The 21,176-nt window shown below is 35.3% G+C and overlaps 1 long non-coding RNA gene and 1 pseudogene across 2 annotated transcripts in view; one reads left to right on the top strand and one right to left on the bottom strand.

The window, feature by feature from the left end:
- LOC106008901 (uncharacterized) overlaps positions 1-21,176 on the top strand; it is a 185,738-nt gene that overhangs the window by 75,070 nt on the left and 89,492 nt on the right. The window lies entirely within an intron of this gene.
- Positions 19,901-20,410, bottom strand: LOC110347985 (small integral membrane protein 15-like; annotated as a pseudogene).

The raw sequence follows: 21,176 nt of genomic DNA, 5'->3' as shown, positions 1-21,176 counted from the left end.
AACTTCACTAAATGAATTCATATTAAATTCAGCTACTTGGCAAAAGCATTCACTTACCTGCCACTTACCAATTAATTAATCAGGAAGATACAATTTTTTCCTAAATTCTGAACACACTTCTGATTTATGATCATTTAATCCTAATCTATAATGCAAAATCAGTGTCATAATATTTATCACAACAATCTATCTTTATCATAAATTAAGAATTTAAGGAATATTTTTGGTATCCAAAATTTCTAAGGCAAGTTAGGCTGAGGCAAGAAGATTGCTAATTTGAGCCCAGCCTGGGCAAATTAACAACTTTATTCTTATTTGCTCTTCCCTTCCCTCCTCACCCCTTGCCATTTTTCCCTTGGACCACTTTCCTATGGCAAGAGATCCATCCCCTTGTCCCTTTCTATCCATCCTTTATCAATTTCTTTATTTGTACTTTGTCTCAGTCAAATGATAGATACCTTATGATAGTTTAGATTGTGTGTCTGGTTTATTTCACTCAACATATTTTCTAGGTGCATTCATCTTCCTACAGATGTCTCGAATTTGTTATTCTTTTTAGTCAAGTAATATTCCATTAGATATAGATACCAAAAAAAACTGGGGATGTTAAAATCTCCTACTGTGATTGTGTCAGTGTTTATTTGATCTTTTTTTTTTTTTACTGGGGATTGAACTCAGGACCTTACACTTGAAAGGCAGGTGTGGTGCCAATGAGCTAAATCCTCGGCTTATTTGATCTTTTGATTTCAGTAGTTTTTTTTTTATGAAGATAGGTACTTCAGTATTTGGTGCATATACATTTGTCAACATTATCTCTTCCTTAATTGTCCCCCTAACTACTATGTGGTGTCATTCTTTGTCTCTTCTAATCAGTTTTAGCTTGAAAGTTAGCATGTCTGCTATTAAAATTGCTACCCCTGCTTGTTTTGGGGGTTTTTAGGGTTTGTGTTGAGAAGTCTGTTGTAATTCTAATTGGCTTACCTTTATACATGATATTTGTTTTCCTTTTAAAATTCTTTTTTTTGCTGGGTTTCTGGAAATTTCATAAGGCTATGCCTTGGGGAGCTTCTTTTGTCATCATAATTGTTTGGTGTTCTATAAGCACTGCTTACTTGTATTTTAACATCTTTTCTTATATTTGATAAATTTTCTTCTATGATTTCTGTAAACATATTAGTAAACCCATTTGTACTATCTGCTAGTTTTTCTCTAACTCCAACCAACCTAAGATTGGTCTTATTGTAGCAGTTTCATGTAGAAGTTTCTGGATAAATCTCGGTCTCTTATTTTCTTTTTGGCTTCTTTGAGCTCTTCATCCTAATTGAATATTTTGTCCTCAATATCAGACATTCTTTCTTCTTATTGATCATTTCTGCAATTTATGAATTCTCTACAGTTTTCTATTTCAGGTATTTCTCTCTGACCTTTTTTCCAGGATTCTACTTTCTAGTTGAATCTGTCATTCAAATTTTGAACTGTTTTGGTTAGCTCATCCAGATTTTCACTTATTTTCTCAAAATTCACCATGGACATTTTGAGTGAAACTGCTGTGAACTTTTGGTTCATTTTCTCTTTGAACTCTCCTATTTGCCTCATCCCATCTATGAACTATTCATAGAGTTCCTTTTCCTGGTACTTGTTTTCTTCTCCATTTGTTACCCTTTTTTTGAGTTGGATGAACCCAGGGATCTTCTATTTCCTTGATTCCCCATGCTCATATCTGTGTATACACATATCTCCCTTTTTCCACTTCCTTTTTTGGGGGGATACTCCATGTTGTGGACTAAAAGTGTGAGGAGAGTTTGTGGTTTATACACAGACTTTAGTGAGATATAGCCTTCCCATGCATAATATTCCAGCTTTGCATATCCACTGAAAATATTTACTCCTTCTGCTAATTTACTCTAAGTGATTTAGACAGTGTTTCTATATTTTGCTAAAGGAATTACTTCTAATTATAACACTATCAACAGATTCAATCATACAACACTTCTATATCATAGTCCTTGTAATTAAACTTTCCCTTCTTTGTCTATCCTTTATGCACACTATGACTTTTTATTATTTGTGGTTTTTCTGCAATGATGTTGGTGAAATGGAGGAAGAAGAATGGAAGGTGGTTGGATGAGAAGTGTAAGACATTAAAAATGAGGTTTGTAGGTGTGGATAGTGACAAATGAGAAATTGATTTGAGGTCTGATTCTATTTGAGTACTTTTAGTTGAGTTGAAGGGTTACTATTGAGAGTTTTCAGAGGATATTTGTTGGGGAAAGTGTAAGAGATGGGAGGAAGAAAGTTTACTTTGTGATTGGTGAAAGCTATGTGGTTGTCAGAACCTGCTTTTAGGGAGGACAATGAGTGAGGTAAGATATGGGAGAGCAAACAACTGAGGATGGGGACGATTGAGGCTTAATACTAGGAAGAAAAGTGACTGCAAGGGAATTAAGTATGGAAAATTAAAAACTTGGGAGGAGGAGTTTACGTACTTGGAAAAAGAATAAAGAAATATGGTAATTCTATTGCTTTATGTGTTTGAAGTGAAGAAACTAGATAGGGAGCTGAGGGAGAGAACATAGATAACTATTAAATTAGAGCCAATAGAAGAAAAAATTCACAAAAGTAAAAACACAAAAAAGCCATAAATGAACACGATATAACCCCACACTTCTAAATTGTTGTGCCCAGATCGCAAAGTCCCCGAAGACCACCAAGGAGCCAATTCCGATGCAAACACAAGAGGGTCATTTATTCAAGCTCGAGCAGGGCCTCACAACCGTCACCGATGCAGTGGATCAGAATTGAGAGCCCCAACTCTAAAACACCAGGGATTTTTATAGAGATTACAGCAAGGTTTGGAGATTTTTTACTTAGCAGTTACATGATTGGTTAGCATTTAGCAAGCATGAAGTGTACATTTCTGATTGGCGAGGTTCATGGGGGGGGTTGAGGGGCGGTTACATGTAGGTTTTACGAGGGAAATGAGGGACAAAGGTTGGTGGTCGACTGTCACCTACTGATGGTCAGCAGATACACTGACTATTAGTCACGACCATTACGTACTGACAGTCAGCACATCTACAGATTGTTCAATGATAGGGGGCCTGGAACATTCTTTTCCTAGGCAAACAGATGGTTGAGTAATTAACTTAGGAACTTTGCTTCAGTACAGATTGTGTCTTTTATCCCAGAGCACACACATTTTAACCATTAATTTGTGAGGGACTAGGAGAATGGTGCATTTTAGCAAAATGGAGTCGCTTTGGTCTCACATAAATAAATCAAGAAACAAACAAAAACTAAAACCTATAAAATATCAGATGGGAACACAGAATAAATATTTCAATGAGACAGCGTTATATAGTTTCTTTGCCAGAAAGTTAGAGTCCTCACACCCCAGTACATTCTCTGAATCTTTTGCTGGAGTACTAAAGCTAACTCCCACTCACGGCTTCCTTCTGCCAGGTTGCAGGAATTTTTGCAGTCTGGTCAAGTGCAAGTCCTTGGATTAGGAGCTCTTGCTATCCCTCTCCCTAGGTGAAATGGTGGAATTGGCAGACTGATTGTTGAGATGAAATTATCCACTGAGTCAGGAGTATCCTGTGCAATCAAATCCACTACAGTGGTAACAAGTGAATCAGCTACAGTGTTATCTATCTGGGCAAATTGAGAACATACTATGAGATCCACTTTTGGATCTCCCTTTTGCCTAGAGAAGAAATCCATAGTTACAGTGTAAGCATCATAATGGCTCAGGCATTGCCATGCAGTGGAAATGTGTGGCATTTCATGCATAACTACTACAGTTATGTCTCTTACGGTAAAGAAAGAAATTCAACGGTAATTTTATAGAATCAATTATCTAAAGCACAGAGCACTAGGGACTGGATATGGTCAAAGCAGAGAAAAGCAAAGGGGAAAAAAGTACTTTTTTTGTTTCCTACTATGTCATATGGGAAGGATAAAATAGGAGGGGAGCAAAGCATCCTAATAGTGGTAGAGGTATGTTATATATTTGGGTAGAATAACAGGGAAAACTGGTTATTAAATCAGTAGTGAGAGATGGGGGTGAGAAAGTATTCTAGGGAGATAGATAAAGATGAGAAAAAGAAAGAAAAAATACAAAAAAACGAAGAAAGAGGAGAAAGAAGTCAGGCAAAAAAAAATATGGATAAAAGTAGAAGGAATAAAAAGGGACAAGGGAGAATTCCCTTATCCTCTATAAGCTATATTGGAATAAAAGGGCAAGAGGAAGAAAAACACACATACATACCCACACAAGCTTAAAAGAAAAAAGGGGCAAAGAATGGAATAAAAGTGTATGTGGGGGGCGCGGGGGGGGTGTAAAAAGAAAGAGGAAAATAGCAAAACAGTAAACCATAAAAGTATTATAGATAGGTAAGTTAATTAGATTTCTTGTTGGCAGGTAGACAGGGCCTCCCTTAAGGCACCAGCCCTCCAGAAGCCAACATGGAGAACAATTGAGGCACATTCATTGGTTAGCATTATAAAGAGAGGAGGCACTACTTCCCCTGGGGATAGATAGCAGAGATTGATATTCTAAATGGGAAGTTCCTTGTATGTGACTTGTTTTCCCATTTCACCTCCATTTAATCAATACCTGGATGACAAAGGCAATCTGAACCTATATATATTTCATTCTACCATTCTTGTCCTTACTACTATCATAATTAAAACATGATATATCAAGGTAAAAGACAGGACTCAGGCTTCAATTAACTAAATCAATCTGTTTTCTTTTGAGTAATTTTCAAGTGCAGTGAGTAAATGTTAGTGGAAGAAATTGAGACAATGCTTAACTTTCTCTACATGATTGAAAAAGAGCATACTATTATTGCAGATAGGTAAGTTAATTAGATATCTTGTAGGCAGTTAAACAGGAGCCTACACAGCAAGGAACCAACATGAAAAACAATTGAGGCACATTCACTGGTTAGCATTATAAAAAGGAAAAGAAGTACTACTTTCCCTCAAGACAGATAGCAGTGATTGATATTCTAAATGGGAAATTTCTTGAATGTGACTTGTCTTCCCATTTGATCCCCATTTAATCAATTTTACCTGGGTGACTGTACTTGTAATCTCATTGGTTGGTCATGGTTTTGTCCCACCTCAAGCCTGCCTTGTAAATTTCCATTGTCTCTTACAGTTTTGTCCCACTTTGTACCCACCCCATCACGTGGCTTTGCTGTATAAAACATCTTTGAAAAGTGGGGTGAGCGGGCAACCCACTTTCTGGTCCCCCTTATGTCTCTCTTAGGCAGAAACTTTCTTTCTCCCAATAAGTTTTTCCTGCTCTTAACCTCCATTATTCCTAGAATTCATTCTTCTATTTTAGAGAACACTAACTCACCTTTCAGATATATATAGTAGTTTTAGGAGTTACATCTCTTTGCCCTATATCAAAAGGAAGGTTTTCTATTGTATTAGAATGTGGCTCTTTTCCACAGCCTAGGGATAAGGAGCAGAACTCAAGCCCAAGACACAACTCTGCTAATGCTGGAGGTCTAAGATGGCAGTCACCCTCCAGAATGGTGCTGAATGCAAACATCTGCATACAATGGGGAAAGGGTGCCAAAATGACCTTCCAATCTTGTGTAACTTGGGCTGAATCTGGCCTCCAACCCTACAAGGTAGGTTTGTGTTAACCAGCTCCAGCCCCTCAGCTGGACTCCATCCCACCCACTGTCTCTTGGCTGTCCTTCACTGAAGCATTCTGGGAACTTGACAGTGTGGAGCATGGCTTGGAGCTAAGGGGCTGTTCTGGGACCTAGGTTCAAATGCTGAGCCCTTTGCTACAACTGCATTCTTGCCAGCTATTTTTCTGCAATTATGGTGACAGGAGCTGGACCAAGGTCACTCACTAACTGTTTACTGTAGAAGGACATTCATGGTCTTTTAATTATGTCCTTGAATTCTTAAATTTTTTTCTCTATTATCTCTTAATTTTTTCTTTATTAGTGTATGTATGTATTAATTCCAACCTTATCTGTAAGCCTCGAAATTCTTTCTTCTTCATGGTCCTATCTGCAAACATTTCCACTGAAACTTTTATTTGACTTATTGCATTTTTTAATTTTGAGTTTTGTTTGTTTTCTCTTCAGAATCAGTATCACTTTATGCAACTGTTCCATTGTATCTATTGTCTTGCTTGATCCATTCAGCTGTCATTGTATCCTCCTTTTAAAAGTGAATCATTTTATAAATCAGTCTTTTGAATTATTTACCTTTCCCTTCACTTTAATATTTTTGTATCCAGTTACTAATGAATTAAGAGCATTTGGAGGACTCCTATTGCCTTGATGTTTTATACTTGTATTTATATATTAACACTTGTGCATCTGTTGAGATGGATTTATCTTCCAATTTTATTTGAGGGTCATTTTGGTGTCCAGAAGCCTTCTTTTGAGAGCTTGATCCCCAGCACCCTCCTAAAAGGAAAAAACTCCAGTTATGTCAGTGACACAAAGATAAACATTTAGTAAAGAAATAAGTAAAAGGAACAACTATGTCTCCAATAGCAATAGAAATCAGCAATAATGACAAAGAGTAAATTAAAAGGCTAAATTTATTAAAGGTTGACAGCAATAATAATAAAAGAAAAAAGAAAAGGAAAGAAGGAAATTTTTAGAAAGAAAGAAAAGATGAAGAAGGGAGAAAAGTGAGATAAAAACAATGAAAGAATAAAAAAGTAAATATAATAAGTAAATATGACAAAATCATAAACAAGGAAAGAAAAGGAAAAAAGGACAAAACAAACAAAAACAGATTAAAAAGAAGAGTTTAAAAATTCTTTCATGATGAGATGTTTGAATGGGTATTTCTTCACAATACCTGTACTATTAGAATACACTGGGTATGGAGGAAGGAGAAGTTGCAATCAGAGCCTGTTGTATCACCACATCCACTTTTGTTTTATGACTGCAGAGTTCTGGGGTCAGTCAGGGGTGTGCTGTCTGCCTCACAGGTATATTCACTCCAGCAGCTTAATGCCTATCCCCTGTTGTGTGCCCCAAGTCAGTGCTATCTCCAATTAGCTTTCTGGTCTGTGGGTTCATGAGGTGAACCCCTTGCTCTGGACATGCCTCTGTAATACTCCCCTGGATGTGGCAATTGCCCAAGGGAAGGTGTGATTCCAATCATGTTGGCAGACTGAGAAAGCAAACAGACCTCTGAATTCTATGCTGGAAGTAGGCAGTAAGGGCGGGCTGAGCAGTTCACTGGGTACAATCTTGGTGCTTTCAGACCTAGTCCTCTCAGAAAACTACCGGCAAAAATCTGGCTCCCCAAGATAGAGGGCAGAACCACTGTGTCTTTTCCAGCTTGAACTTCTCAATGCTTAAACTTCTCATGGGATCTGTGACCAGCCCTCTTTCTCTGTGACTATCTCTTGTGGCCATCTCTTGTGGCCATCTCCCAACCACTCACTGTAGGAGGGTGACTCCAGAGACCTTGAAGTATGGTTTTTCTGTGATTTCTTATTCCCAGAGTAGCTCACTCTTAAACAATATACCCCTTCTCATGATGGCTCCTGATTAAACCACTCCCAAGTGTGGTGGGCACAGTAGGGGATTCATTCTCCAAAGCTAACTTCCCATGCAGAAGGGGTCACTGAATGAGTATAACTGCACACTGTATTTGCACCTTACAGTAGCTGTATGTTTGACCTGGGCTACTGCTGCTTGTCGGTTGTTTAGCCCTGAGGTTCCACCTCTTTCTGGGCTTGCCTTGTGCTTGTGGAGACAGGTCCCCTCAGCCTAGGTTTAGGCTCCAGACTACATTGGTTCTTTTTCCTACATAATATTCTGTCTTTTCTTGACTGCTAGATTTCTTTTTGGCACTTTTTTGATTTGCAGAACTCTTTCTCCTCACCAAGTAGTGCATTACTGGGTCTGTTTTTTTCAGGCCTTGTAGAAGCTATAATTTGCTGCCAGGTTCACTTCACCATCTTGGAGAACTAAAGGAACTTTAAACCATGCATTAAATATACATGTGTGGTTGTTACTTAGAAGCTCATTTTTTAAAAAAAAATTATTTTTTTATTTTTATTTTTTTGGTACCGGGGATTCAACATGGGTCTTTGCACTTGAAAGTCAGGCAGCAGAACCACTTAGCTAAATCCCCAGCCCTGAAAATTTTTATTTTTTATTTGACTTCCTGCTTTTATCTGTGTTCAAGTATACTGAGTAGTGAAAATGGTCATACTTCCAAAACTGCTATACAGAGTCAATGCAATCCCAATTGAAATCCCGAAAGCATATTTCACAGAACTAGAAAAAACAATAAAAAAACTCATTTGGAACAAGAAGAGACCTAGAATAGCAAAAGCAATTCTAGGCAATAGACATGGCAGTGAGTATCACAATCCTCAACTTGAAACTATATTACAAAGCCACTGTGATAAAAACAGGATAGCACTAGTGGCAAAGAAACAGACCCGAGGATCAATGGAATAGATTAGAAGATGCAGAAACAACTCCAAACATACTCAGCTATCTCATCTTTAACAAAGGAGCCAACCATCCTCACTGGAGGAAAGATAGCCTATTTAATAAGTGGTATTGGAAAAACTGGATTTCAACTTGCCAAAGATTAAAACTATACCCCTATCTTTCACCATGCACTAAACTAAAATCCAACTGGATTAAAGATCTAAATATTAAAACAGAAACACTAATCTTGCTGGAAGATAAGTTAGGTAGAACTCTTGAAGATATTGGCATAGGAAAATACTTTATGAACAAATCTTCAGTAGCACGGGAACTAGCACAAAGAATCAACAACTGGGATTGCATCTTATTAACAAGCTTCTGCACTGCAAGATAAATCACAAACAGGACTAAGAGACAACCTACAATGGGAAAATTTTTTACCAGCTGTTCCTCACACAAAGGTCTACTATCCAGAATATACAAAGAACTCAAAAAAAATTAGAACCCCCAAATATAAAGACCCAGTTCAAAAATGGGCATCTGAAATGAACAGACATTTCTCAGACAAGGAAGGAAAAGCAGCAAATAAATATATGAAAAAATGTTCAACATCACTGGTCATTCGAGAGATGCAGATGAAAAAAACACTGAGATTCCACCTCACCCCAGAAAGAATGGCTGCTATCAAGAAATCAACTAATAACAAATGCTGGCAGAATGGTGAGGATAAAGGAACCCTTCTCCATTGTTGGTGGGAGTGCAGACTGGTGCAAGCACTGTGAAAATCAATATGGAGATACCTCAAAAAATCAGGATTAGAAGCCCCATTTGACCCAGTTAATCCTCTGCTTGGCCATCTTTCCCAAAGAATTAAAAGAATCATACCACAGTGATACACATTCACCCGTGTTCATAGCCACACAGTTTGTAATAGCTAAAACTTTGAAACATCCCAATTGTCCATCACCTGGAGACTGAATAAAGAAGATGTGGATTTTTTAATAAAATGGAGTACAGTCATAAAGAATGAGAAACTAGAGATATTTATAGCTAAGTGGATGCACATTGAGGCCATACTCTTAAGTGAAATAAATAGGACACACGTGTAAATACTGAAGTTTCTCTAGTGTAAAACACTAAAGGTGTAAATGAGGATTGAAATGTATAATTGATATTGTGAAATAGTATAAAATAGTCTACAGGAATAGGGGAAGTGGAGGGGCAGGAGAAAGGAAAGGAAAGAAGGGAAAAGAAAAAGTACAAGAAAAGGAAAAAATGGAAACAAAGTCTTTGTAAATAGGGAGGGAAGGAGGGGTTGTAGGGAGGGCAGGGCAATGGGGAAAAATAAGAACCAAGATACATCACATAAAGGTACAAGATCTCAATGATGAATGTAACTATGTTGTATATCTAAAATGTACCAATAAACTTAATGGAAAAAAGAGAGTACTAAGGATGCTAGAAAGTTGATTTTTTAGTAAGTAAGAGTATTACGTATTAGGTCAAAATTTGTTTTCCTCTTCCCATTGGCAAAATTTAACTTGATATTTTGTGACTCACCAGTGATTGCCCTGAAAGATTTCTCTCTTCACTTCTGGCATAACTTAAAAATATTTTTATGAAAATATTTTTATAATAACATGTAGGAGATAAACTGAAAATCAAACACCAATTCATTGAAAATTTTGAAAGGAAATACAATTTTTCATTTATAAAAATAGGTATAAGCTTTGGAATTTTATTATAAATTATTTATTCACTTAACTCTAGTAACTTGTCATAATAATAATCTATTTAATTATAAGTAAGAAAAATAATTATTTGTAAATAGGTCATAAGATTCAAGTCAGTCTGACAGAAATACACTTACATGAAACCCTTAAGCCATTATTGAACTATACAACATGGTAAAAGTATTCTAGCACTGAATATTACCCATTATCTATTGTAACAGTTACTATGCTGTGTATTAACATTGATTATTAATCAACAAACTGCACATAACCTTCTCTAAACCCATATTGTAAATATCTCTCTGCTTATCCAGCTATACTAATAGTTTCTTTTCTTTTTCACAATATATTGAAGTATATCAAAGCCAAATTTTCCAATAAATTTCTTCCTCGAAACCAGCTTCCCACCAAAAAACTTTTGTGATGTGTTAATCCAATGTCTAGCAAATTATATTAATTTACATAATGGTAGCTATAAATATCCATAGGCATAAAGGTAAATTAAAGACAAAGGAAAGTGAGACTAAATTAATTGGTAGTCCACATACTTTATTTTCAAATCCACAATTTTTAACATTACACTAGGACATTTTAGTTTGATCTTATGTGGTCCATTTAAGATATTCCTTGCCATTTGTTAAATAAACTAAAAGGATAAGTATCCTTGTATAAGGTGACCATTATCAATCAAGATTATACTATCTTCAAGAGCAAAACAAAAGTTTCTTTGAGGTGGAGTTGGCCTAGTGGGAGATGAAATCTTATTATTACTATGGTTTGTGGCCCTCCACAGGCCGCAAGTATATAAACAGATATAATCTGTGGCATTAAACTTTCATAAAGGGTGGAATAGAGTGCAAGGAAAAATATAAAAAAAAGTTCCCAGGGTGAAAATGAGAAATAGATTGGCATATATGAGAATTTGGCAAAATAAGAAATAGATTAGGATATAGGTAAGAACTCTGAACTTTGTCACATGTTTAGTCTTGTAAAAATTTCTATGTAATGGAGAACTGATTATATTTTTACATCAATAATTCAGAATGCATTTATTCATGGACCACAATATGGTACATATTGAGATTATAACTTTGAAATAAATAAGAAAGATCCCTATTCCTTTGAGGATTATAATTTTGTAATAATACAAAAAATTAATACATAAACAAATACATGCTGTATACTATCAGATACTTATGAGGACTGTAAAACAAGAATGTGATAAGATAAAAATAAAGATTCTGCATTCATGATTATTTAATAAAAGTATACTTATTGAATACTTTATGTATGAACTAGATGATTTTAAAAGTTTCTCTGCTTTAATAAAGCTTAAAATCCAGTAGAAAATAGAGACATTAAAAATTTAAAAATTAACATTGCAAAGTTGCTATTTGTCCTATGGTGGCAAAGCACAGTTTATAATAGCTAAATCTTGGAAACAGCCCAAGTGCCCATTAGCTGGTGACTTGATAAAGAAGATGTGGGGTTTTTTTATAAAATGGACTACTATTCAGCCATAAAGAATTTCTCCAATATTTTTCTTTGCTTCTTTCTTGCCACTGAATTAATTTGGCCAACAAGCTTGAGTACATGTCCTAGCCTTTCTCTCAACTAGATTTGACCATATAGCTATGTTTGGGCCAATAGCATTTTTTTTTTCTTTTTGAGACAGGGTCTCATTACATAGTTCAGGGTGGCCTTGAACTCACTATGTAGCCCACGCTGCCTTCAAACTCATGGAGATCCTCCTGCCTCAGTCTCCTGAATGCTGGGATTACAGTTATGCACCACCAATAACATTTACGTCCAGTAGGAAATTCTTTGTTTCCTTCCCCTTCTTTGTTTCCTTGCCTCTGCCTGATAAGATATTGGTAAAAAAACTGACAGTGTATTGAATTCAAGGGAAAAAATCATGTGATAAGATTGCAGAACTTCTACTGTAGGCTGACTCCAGTCACCTCTGGACAGTTTTGAGAGTGAGAAGTCAAATCCCAACTGCTACCAACTATTGAATCTTGGGGCCAAGTTTTTGTTATTGTTTACTCTTTGACATCAAGTTACCCTGTATCTTAATTAATATAAACATATACCTGTAAGTTGTGTTTAATGTTATGAAGAACAGAATTTTGCACTTGAGTAAAAGAAATCACAGGAGAAAATTACTTGAGATTAGGTAGTTAATGAGAGCCACCCTGGGAAAAAAAATTTAAGCTTTCCTTGAAGAAGAGGAGTTAGAGGGATATGAGAAGAAGTGTGTAGAGGACAGGGAGCAGAAATGATGAGAAGCATTTTTGAAATCTCTGAGAGTCTAATATAGCTTGAACTGAAAGTAATATGCCAATCAGGTGAGGGACAAGGCTGGAGAAAAATCATACACATCGTATAAGGATTTTGTATTTATTCAAAATGACAAGGGCAAGCAGAGGAATGACAAGATTGTATTACCATTTTATAAGGAGTTCTCTGACTGTTGAACTATAGAATGCACATGGCTTGGAACCAAAGTGGAAGCAAGATCAGTTAAGAGAATTGTTCAGCTTAGATCAGAGATGATGGTGCCCTTGAAAAATACCTTTATACCAGATATTGTGTGAAGAGACACATTTTGAGGGCTTGATTCTTTAAAATTATTATTGAATATAGTGGAAAACTCATCACAAATATCAATATGATGCTCTTTTGATCCCTCCTAAATGCTATATCCACCTGTGCTCACTGATTTCTTTTAGGTACTTACCTGAAGGTATCAGTATGATACTATACCGTTGCTGTGCTGATTTACATTAAATAAGCTTCCAAGTTTCTCCGTTTTTCCAAATAGAATGATACTTGAAGGCATGAAGCGCTGCTTTCATAGAAGATTATCACCAGGATGCACCGAGGGCATGTGCTAATGGAAGTGTTGTACACTATGGAGTGTGACATTCCATAACAATCAAGAGAAAAAAAGTTCATTCATTTTGTAGTTATGTTCTAGTTCTCCCTTTATTATTTACATAATGTAAGTCACGTAGTAGAAAGCATTCTCGGGAAATGTGTCCAAACCTTTGGACAAAGTGTTCCATGAAAGTTACATTCCACTTAAAAGTCTTACTAGGAATGAAATCTAAACTTTTTCATGGGTGACAATAATTTATTCTATAATCTATTTAGTTTTAGATTAATTCCTGTGACTTTAACTCTAAAGAAGGTCCATCTTCTCTCTCTGCAAATTGAGTGTCTGGAGGTCCCAAGCTGTCAAATTCAGAGTACCACAATAAAAGAGAGAATATTTCCTGTAGTTGACTGATCTCATTAACATGATCAGTCAGCTAAGAAAGCCATCACACTTGCCAGTCAATTGTTAGATTATTTCAGGTATTTTTAGGTTAATGTCCTTAATAACACAGTCACATTGATACTGATCTCCAGGGAAAAGTAATAAAGAATTGTAACTGAAGAAGAATAGTCCTGTCACTTTCCCCTTTCTAGCCTACATATGATAAATTCAACCAAGAATATGAGCAGGTAAATTAATGGATCTTTTCAGTTTCTTAATATGCAAGCTAAGCAAAAAATTTTCTCAAACTTTCTTAGAGAAATATATATATATAAAATATTAATGAGACTATTTTTGTAAATACATTTCCAATGTTTAAGCCTGTCATTTGTGGAACAAATTTAAATGAATAATATGCAATACTAAATTCACAAAGATTGATCTTAAATACTAATATTTTGGAGTTATGACCTATTATTTCATAATTTCTTATAAGATCTATGGTGAATACATACTTGTTACTATTTCTGTACTGACTGAAGTGGGTTAGATAAGCAAATTAATAAAATAAAAATAAATATTAAATATATTAAAATGCAAGTAATACTGAATTTACAATTTTGGCAGAAGGACCTTTATCATAGTCTTAAGTAGAGAACAAATAAGTCAATGGGATTATTCAGTGGTTCTTATCTCTTATTTCTGTATTTTTATAATGTATATATTAATATAGCAGAACATGCATAATTATGAAAGTATTAATAGATATAAATAAAAATGTGTTCACTCACTTTTTAAGTGAAAGTATGAAATAAAATATAATTTCATGTTATGATGATGAAGAAATATGACCACAGAAAAATAAAATATGGTTGTATAAATTAATAATTCACTGTTTCTACTGAAATCCTGTAATAACTGTTGACTGTTTGCCCTCATTTAGAATTTTATTTAGTTATTGTTCTTTACATACTATGTTTATGATTTTATATTCCCGAACAGCACTCTATAACTTTGAGAATAGTGTATTTGTCTACTTTTCTCCTTTTAAGACAAACATTCAGATGTTCACATCATGATTTATTAGCTGTACACAAGTTAGAATGCTGTGTTATACTGCTGAGAAATGAATTAAAGTTTTAGTCTTCACAACAATGGAGGTTTGCATTTTGATCACACTGTGAGATCACATTGAGTGATCTGTGACTTTGCTCCATGTAGATCTGCAACAGATGGAAGACTGTGCACAGTAAACTCTGCAAGTCCTCAAATCTTGTCACTGGTATTCATGTTCCATTTGTTTAGCCAGAGAAATGGCCAAATGTGACCTCAATGTGGCTAGGAAGTAAATCTATCTATACCCAGGATATAGTTAGAAAAATAAAAATTTTGACAGCATTATAATCTACCACAAATTATACAAACTAAAAACAATTATTTAATTCTTTCGCTTTGCAGAATAGGCATCAGATGTAAATGGAAGCAATGTCAAATGTCAAACATCTGTCATAATACCTGGAATATTGTAAATGCTCAGTGGTGTTATTTTACCTTTTAAACTTCCTGTTTTAAATAATTCACCTCTCATGTGAATATGAACAAAACTTTTCTGGGAAAAACAATAATGATTAAATTATGTCCATTCCATACACTTAAATCCATGGACATACAACAAAGGAATAAATCATATTCCTTTGTTGTTGATATCAATCTTATCCAATATCGAGGATAATTTTAAATTGTCTTGTTTATGCATTGGTTTCCAGTAAAATATATCTTGTAGTCAAGTATGTTTCACTAAAAAACATAGACTTTTCTACATTAACTGGGAAATATAATTTAAAAGATTAAAAATAAACATGTGAATTTAGTAATGGCTGGGTACAGCATATAGTCAAGCTCAAATGATGAATTCTTATTAAAGAATTTCCTTCTTTATAACTCTTAAGAAATATTACAACACAAGAAATTATGCCACAAGAAATCCAAAAGATTAAAAGGTAATGATTCATTCTTCTACTTCTCTCCCCATTAGTAATTTTTTTCAAACAAATATTAATTCTCCTGAGCTTGCATGATGTATCTATTAATGATGAGGGATTAAGGTGTAACACAAATGGGATTTGCTATGTAAAGTTGCTTCCTGTGACAGCAGTTGTTCCTTGTCCACTCAGAGAAGGTTGTTGTCATGGTAACTGGTAGACAAATGGCCATAGACTCAGTGACAAGTGATGCTGTGGAGGTATGAGATAGCATGGATAGTATGATAATACATTTTGTTTTCCATGAACAGTCCTTGAAGAGTAGAATTAATGACACCAGAAGAACCAACACTAGCCATGCTGTCTAAGAAAAGTCAATGGGTGTGGTCTTTCACTTCATAAGGTATATATTTTTTTAAATTTAAAAATCTCTTGCACAAATATGTAAGGAAACCTGTATAAATAAAAACAATGAAGACTTTAAAAATTGATAATTTTGTAGGGACAAAATGTTACAAAGTAGGAACTGCCCAGAAAATGTAAAATCTAAGGGTATGACAATATATAAAATGAACTAAACTTACCCAAGATAGTAGTGATTACTTAGATTTCTGCTTTTCCCTATTCAAAATAATTAAAAATCTAATGAAACTCCATACTTAGGAATCAAAACTAATGAACTAAATATGAATATACACAATTCATTTCTAGCTTTGATTTGACTTTTAATGATCTAGGTGTTTCAATAGGATAGTATATTCAGTGTAACTACTGAATCAAAATTCCAAATCATAAAAAGTCACTTTCCCTATGTACATGTTTATCTTTCTCTTATTAAAAGATTTCCATTTATCCCCACAAACTAGTTTTCTGTTTGAAATCCGAGATTGCCAAATCACTTAATTGAATGCTTAAAATTAGAATAATTTGTTGTATAGGATAATAATATAAAATTATTGTATGGTATATATATTTCATTATTGGTAAATACAATTTTCAATGTAAGAAAATTTACTTCAAAGGTAATTAATAGACCTAACTTTGTTCCAAACACTGTCATTAGTGCTGAGATAACATAGAAGTCAGTAAAGATCTCTGGACATCAGTGTCTTTTAATTTAAGCAAAGATTTATATTAATACAGTCTGTGGTATCCTGAGTAATGATTAAAGTCATGATGAAAAGGTATTAATTTAATCTGTAAGTTTTGTTTACATTTGAAACCTTTTGCCAAAATTATTTAATATTTTAGGTTTTAATCTTTTAGTTTTCCAATTTGGTGTCTGAAAACACTGGTATTTAAAAAATATCTATCTGCTTAAAAACACTAGTGGATCAAAATGTAGCTATTAAAATACTTAATGCTATGAAAAATTGACTTTGCAGCACTCAATCTACAAGTTGAAGCACTCCCAATAATAGGCTCTTTAGTGGAGACCACATGCATCATACTGATGAAAGAAATGAAGTACAAGTGAGAAAATTACACTAAAAATTATTATAAGAAGAATTAAGGGTATTGATCACTGTCAACTCAACAGGAGGTAAAAAAAAGGAGCTCAGCGTATTTGAAAAGACAATGCAAACAATGTTTTCTGGAGAGTTTCTCATGACAGCTCTGCAGCCTTGAGAGGAAGTTATACAGTTATTTAGCATGTAAATTAATGTGTAAATATATATTTAAATGAAGAAAAGCAGAACTTCTTTCAGCAAGATTAAAAACATTAATCATATAACAGACCTCAAATTATTCTCAATTAAAAATTATGGTATCTTTTTATAAATTACGTGTATGTGTGTGTGTGTGTGTGTGTGTGTGTGTGCGCGTGCATGCACCTGTGCATGCACCTCTGTGTTTATAGCACTAGGGTGAGATACAGAAATTAGAAAAAATACAATGAAGAGGAAAAGAAGGGCATTTTCACTCCAGAGAGAATTCCTCTGTGTGGAAGAAGACTGAAGTGTGAGCACCTGACTTTATTTCAGACCTTGGCACTATGTCCACCTCAGTGAACACTGGCACCAAGCTGATCCATGTAGACCAAGTCTCCAAGTTGGCCTTGCACGGACCCAGGTTTGTGGCCTGGCCCAGCACCAGCTCAGCTCCCATAAATTCAGGACCCAAACCTAGCCTTGTGGACCCAGGTTGCTAGCCTTTCCTCTAACACTCTCCTCTGACATACACTCAGATCTAGGTCCAGGCTGTAATCCTTAATTGTGATATGTCAGTGGATGAAGAAATGCCTAGCAGATCAGTAAAGTACAGTTCTGGTGTGTCTGGATGACTGACACATTTACCAGCAATTTGAGGTGTCACCCTATTGACACCAACCAATAGGATTGTTGCCTGAATGCAATTTTTAAAAAAGAACAAGAAGGAAATGTGTCCCCCCGCCTTTTTAAGACAGGATCTCATTATGTATTTCAGGATGTTCTCGAGCTTACTATGTCAACCAGGCTGGCCTCAAACTTGAGGCACTCCTCCTACATTGAGCTTTCAAGAAGTGGGACCATAGGAACAAGCAACTATGCCACCTGGAAATGTGCCCATTTTGAAGACCTCTAATCTTCCTGAGCTCATCTGTCATTTGCTCTCATTACCTTTGGACATCAATCTCCAAATCTCCAGTTTCTTCAGCCTTGCAATGCAGATGACTCTCCACTGAACTTTCAGACCTTTGACTTTGAACTGGTTCTGCATCCTGGATACTTCTTGTTCTGCAGCTTTTCTTTTCTTAGTCTGAGCATCTGTTGGATCCTATGCCTTCTCACTGGCAGATGATGACTGTAGTCTCTTCCACCTTTGATCTTTTTTTATAAACAAGTATCAAATTTATTTCATACCTAGTTTCATTTTTAAATTAGAGCTGTTGGACAATCACAGTAACTTAAAATTCATCATCAGAGGTGCAGAAAACATTAATAAGGTATTAAATACTCCATAAATAAAATTACTGGACCATGCATTTGAAAAAGCCATGTTTAATAGTAAGAAGTTCTGATTATACTACTTAATTGAAAGATCTTTTAGCGCTGGACCTAACTGTAGCACATCCTTATTTTGACATAATTTATCCTGTTGTGCAATTACTACTATGCCCAACAAAATTTTTCCAAATTTTGGGCCTTTACCACTTATGAAGTATGACTTCAATGTTAACTCTTTAAGAGCTCCTCAAAAAAACAAGTTTTAATTTTCACCTCAAACTGTTTGACCAAAAAGTACAGGACATCATTACCACGTAAGTTAAAACAAATGGAATAAAAACAAAAGCGTTATCAATATAATGAGCAAAGTACGTGGTATTTTAACTGTTTCACAGTTTTAGGACAAACAAAATCTGCTTCCAAGGTACTGCAGTGTTTGGCATTTTTACTGCAAGTTTTAAATCATAGTGTTACTCCACAACTCATCGCTAAGAAAGTGGCAGTGTTTCTAGGTACAAAAATCATTATATCTAGTAGATGGTACTGTGCATGGTCAAAATAAGACAATTCTTTTAAAAATTAGGTTTTTAAAAATGCAGAATGTCTTGATAATTACGAGGTGTCTCAAAGGCCAAAATCAGAAAAATACAGAATAGATATACTTGTCAATATATTTTTGCTTTGAAAATGCCAGAATGATTCCAAGAAATAAGCAATAAGATAAAAGATGTGATTAATATACTGTATCTCTTTTAAGCCCAAGCAAACCTTCACTTCAAGGAGGATAAGTTTGACTTTAACATTTTTATTTTTCGGTACCAGGGATCGAAATCGGGACCTTGCGCTTACGAGGCAAGCAGCAGAACCACTGAGCTAAATCCCCAGCCTGACTTTAACATTCTTAATATCCTTTGTCGAGAATAGATCCTTGTTTTAAATCACTGTTTGAATAGAGTTCATAATGTAAAGTCATTTGTTTCCACAGGATGTTTGTATTTCAGAACATAGCTACAAAATGGATAATGACTAAGGCAATAATGAAGAATTTGTACTATAGGTTGAATGTTCCTTCTCTGAAATGCCTGGAACCAGAAATGTTGTAGATGTTTTCAGATTTTGGAATACTTGTATATACATAATGAGACATCTTCAGGAAATTCATTTGTTTCATGTAGGCTGGAAGAAATTTTATACATGTTTAGTGCATCTGTATTTTGACTAAGACCCACAAGAAGTCAGCTGGGGAATTTTCCACTTGTGGCATTACATCTGTGCATATAAAGTTTTGGATTTTGGAGTATTCTGGGTTAGACATCAGTGATAACCAGTATAATAAAATACTAATTTATAATAACTGCCAATGGTTACCTTCAAACATCTGTGACAAGGCCTAAAAGTTAATTCAGTATTGAGGTCACATTCCAGAATGATTCTTCTGTATGCACAGTAATAACTTTCATGAAATCCAAAGAAACCTCAAGGGGTCCTTTCAAAGCTGACTACTTTTCCAAATGACTTCTTTCTGTTTGCAGACCCTGTTCATCCTTCAATCTTTTTTCAGTCATTTAGCTTTTGCAATATTTTCTTGACACTTTTGTTTCTTCTTTTGCTCCTTCTCCCAGGCTTCAATCATCTTAGTCAAGTTCCAGGACAGGATGGCACTTGCTAGGAACAGTGGAGTAGGAGCCAAAATAACTGTCGTAAAGAAACCATATGTGTCCTTTGCAGCCCACAACATATTCAGCCCAAGCCTTTACATCAAACATCTCTGTAGCAGTCTTAGGAAAATTTATGCTTGAGCAGTGATCTCCAACTTTGTCCTGGGAGCCAATAAATTTCAGATGATCCCTATTTGTTGTCTTCTTTAGTTCTAAAGCACTCTTGAGAAGTTCAAATTCACACATCGAAAGCAGGAAAAAAAACCCACCTTTGATATTTTAAGCCTACTTAATAAAACCCCTGGCATAATTATACATATATTTTCTATTAACTGTGTTCCTCTAAAGAACCCTAACTAATACACAGAACTTTTCATGAAATCTCAGGTTCCCAGCTGTGCTCAGAGCTTGGTCAGCCCTTGTAGATTCAAACTCATGCCCATGGCTATGGATTCAGGCCTTAAGCCTGCTGTGTCTAATCAAATGTAAGGTTTTCCCAGCTGGACCAAACTCTAAGACTACACCAGGTATGCTGGGTTCCAGATTTTCCCCACAGATGCAGATAACTCCATATATGGAATCCATAGCCATGGGCCTGAGTTTGGAAAGATATAGCTTTTCTTGTGTCTTAGTCCATTTCCTGTTGCTAAAATGAATAACAGACTGATAAATTTACAAAGAATAAGATTCATTCAGCTCACTATCCTGAAGGTTGTACATGTAGGGCTGCATCTGATGAAGGCCTTCTTGCTGGTAGGCAGTTTCTGTAGAGTCTTGAGGTAGAGCAGGGGACCCCATGGCAAGAGTGGCACATCTAAAAGACAGAGCCTAATTTTTTTTTTTTGATACTCTGGACCTTGTACTTGCGAGGCAGGTGCCAGAACAACTGAGCTAAATCCCCAGCTCCTAATGTTTTTTTTTATTCATTAAGTATACTGGTATATTTTAGGTATACAATATAATGACATTCATCATTGGGAACTTGTACTTTTCCATGACATATCTTGGTCCTTATTTTTTTCCCCATTCCCCTGCCCTCCCTTCAACACCTCCATCCCTCCCTATTTACAAAGACTTTGTTCCCATTTTTTCCTTTTTTCATATTTATTCATTTCCCTTCTTTCCTTTCCCCTATACCCCCCAATTCCCTTTCCCCTTTGGACC

The sequence above is a fragment of the Heterocephalus glaber genome, unplaced genomic scaffold (assembly GCF_053883595.1).
Source record: "Heterocephalus glaber isolate CG9 unplaced genomic scaffold, H.glaber_assembly_v1.0 deba00001457, whole genome shotgun sequence".
Lineage (NCBI taxonomy): Eukaryota > Metazoa > Chordata > Mammalia > Rodentia > Bathyergidae > Heterocephalus > Heterocephalus glaber.
Note: the sequence above shows the minus strand (reverse complement) of the source record. Positions and strands in the feature narration are given on the sequence as shown.